The following is a 2,864-nucleotide window of genomic DNA, read 5'->3' as shown; positions in this document are numbered from 1 at the left end:
AAGAAGTAGTTATGTAGGTAAGTGATCTATCCAGTCTTTCTTACTCTCAGCGTCAACTGCTGAAATAAATGAGTATCTAAGGTCATTTCTAGCCTTAATATGACAAACAGTGTGTTAGGCTGACATTAACACATTCTAGAACAATTTTAAAGCATGTAATAGGTTAAAAAGTCATGTAGCCTAACCTAAAAAGCATTAAGTTATTCTAAAAAAAAAAAAATATCAGAGGAGGCCAGGCGCGGTGGCTCACGCTTGTGATCACAGCACTTTGAGAGGCTGAGGTGGAAGGATCACGAGGTCAGGAGATCAATCTCCTGACCATCCTGGCCAACATGGTGAATCCCCGTCTCTACTAAAATACAAAAAATTAGCTGGGCGTGGTGGCGCGTGCCTGTAGTCCCAGCTACTCGGATGGCTGAGGCAAGGGAATCTCTGGAACCCGGGAGACGGAGGTTGCAGTGAGCTGAGATTGTGCCACTGCACTTCAGCCTGGTGACAGAGAGTCTGTCTCAAAAAAAAAAAAAAAAAAAAATCAGAGGAACAAACAATATAGTACAGGCATATCAGAAAATATAGTACAGGCACATTAGAATACATATTGAAAACATAAGGCATTATTTTAACTGATTTGTGTATGATCTGAAAAGTTGCATTAATCTTTTTTTAGGGTTCATGCAAAGAGCAAAAATGTATTTGATGACTTGTCATTCTTATCTGACTGATTAAGAAACAAAAGACTATAATAACATATGCACAAAATGAATTTGAAAAAAATTGAGTGCTTACTATATGCCATGCACTGATATTTTATATGAAATGACTCATTTGATTTTCATAGTATATCAGTAGAGGAAGTCAGAGCAAAGTCTAAATTTCTGGGTATTCCACATCAGAATTATTATTATTTTTTCAATAAATTAACCCATTTAATTATTAATTAATTTTTCAATAAATTAACCCATTTATTGTAGGCCAGTGATGTCTCAAAGAGCAGAGGAGTGTCCACTGGTCTTTCAACTCCTTCAGTCTTCTGATGGCGGACTTTACCTTGACAGCAGAAGTGGTATTGTACGTCCAGGCACTGCCAGCCACTGTCTTCATACAGGAACCACAGAGCCAGATCCCCAAGAGCTCGTCTCTTTATCTTGGTTTTGCCACAGAAAGAGCAAGTGTACTTGGCGTGCTGGCTGATTTCAATTTTCTTCACCATTTTTCAGAGGGAGGCCCCATAGCGGGTCCCTTATTTACCTACGATCCCTACTTTCTTGGTGCGTTTGACCATATCGCCGCGAACTAGGTCGGAGCCCAGAGAGGGTCAGAATTATTAACAAAATATGAGATAAAACCAATTTGTTTAAGTTGTCTTGAAGCTACAAAATAGTGATTTTTTTTTTTTTTTTTTTTTTTTGAGACAGAGTCTTGCTCTGTCGCCCAGGCTGGAGTGCAGTGGCGTGATCTCGGCTCACTGCAACCTCTGTCTCCTGGGTTTAAGCAATTCTCCTGTCTCAGCCTCTTGAGTAGCTGGGATGACAGGCATGTGCCACCATATCTAGCCACTTTTTGTATTTGTAGTAGAGATGGGGCTTTGCCAGGTTAGCCAGGCTGGTCTCAAACTCCTGACCTCAGGTGATCCACCTGCCTCAGCCTGCCAAAGTTCTGGGATTACAGGCGTGAGCCACCTCACCTGGCGTCATTAATCTTTTATAAATTAATAAAAAAAAAATTAGAGACAGGGTCTCACTATGTTGACCAGGTGGTCTTGAACTCTTGGCCTCAAGCAATCCTCCTGCCTCAGCCTCCTAAAATGCTAGGATTACAGTCATGAGCCACCATGCTCGGCCTCATTTAATCTTATTTGTATTAATTCACAACAAATCTCAATACTCTAACAAGAGTAAAACATTTGAAATAAGCTTTTAAAAGAGCTTATTTCACTAAATTTTCAAATAATTGTTAATTTGGGAATAAAACCCAGAATATCTTTTTTCCCCCTTGCTGAATATCCCTATTATCTTTCTTCTAAATAGACTCAGTTTCAAGAGACAAATTATCCTCTGTATCTTTTTTTTTTTTTTTTTGAGATGGAGTCTTGCCTATCACCAGGCTGGAGTGCAGTGGCATGATCTCGGCTCACTGTAACCTCCACCTCCTGGGTTCAAGCGATTCTCCTGCCTCAGCCTCCCTAGTAGATGGGATTACAGGTGCCCGCCACCTCGCTCAGCTAATTTTTTTGTATTTTTAGTAGAGACGGGGTTTCACTATGTTGGCCAGGCTGGTCTCGAACTCCTGACCTCAGGCTATCCATCCACCCTCCTCAGCCTCCCAAAGTGCTGGGATTACAGGCGTGGGCCACAATGCCCGGCCAAGATGGAGTCTCGCTGTCGTCCAGGATGGAGTGCAGTGGTACGATCTTGGCTCACTGCAGCCTCCGCCTCCCGGGTTCAAGTGATTCTCCTTCCTCAGCCTCCGGAGTAGCTGGGACTATAGGCGCGCGCCACCACCCCTGGCTAAATTTTGTATTTTTAGTAGAGACGGGGTTTCACCATGTTGGCCAGGATAGTCGTCATCTCCTGACCTCGTGATCTGCCCACTCTGTCTCCCAAAGTGCTGGGATTACAGGCGTGAGCCACCGCTCCTGGCCTTATCTTCTGTATCTTATACTTCTAGTCTGACTGGGGAGTTCAAAACATATGACTTCTCACAGATTAGGTTTTTTATTTTTTATTTTAAACATAAGTGTTTTCTTCAAAGCTGCTCTTCTTTTTCTGTCAAATGCGTCTTTATATCACTAAAATGAATTTGGGTTTGGGGAAGTGCCTCCATTTTTAATTCTTTTTTTTTTTTTTTTTTTTTTTTTTTTTTTT

The 2,864-nt window shown here is 41.7% G+C and overlaps 1 pseudogene; it reads right to left on the bottom strand.

Moving 5' to 3' along the window:
* Nucleotides 1-945: 945 nt before the first annotated feature.
* LOC108526223 (putative 60S ribosomal protein L37a) lies at nt 946-1,282 on the bottom strand (annotated as a pseudogene).
* Nucleotides 1,283-2,864: the final 1,582 nt, after the last annotated feature.

The sequence above is a fragment of the Rhinopithecus bieti genome, unplaced genomic scaffold, assembly GCF_001698545.2.
Source record: "Rhinopithecus bieti isolate Rb0 unplaced genomic scaffold, ASM169854v2 scaffold_1853, whole genome shotgun sequence".
NCBI lineage: Eukaryota > Metazoa > Chordata > Mammalia > Primates > Cercopithecidae > Rhinopithecus > Rhinopithecus bieti.
This window is presented reverse-complemented; position numbering and strand designations above follow the sequence as displayed.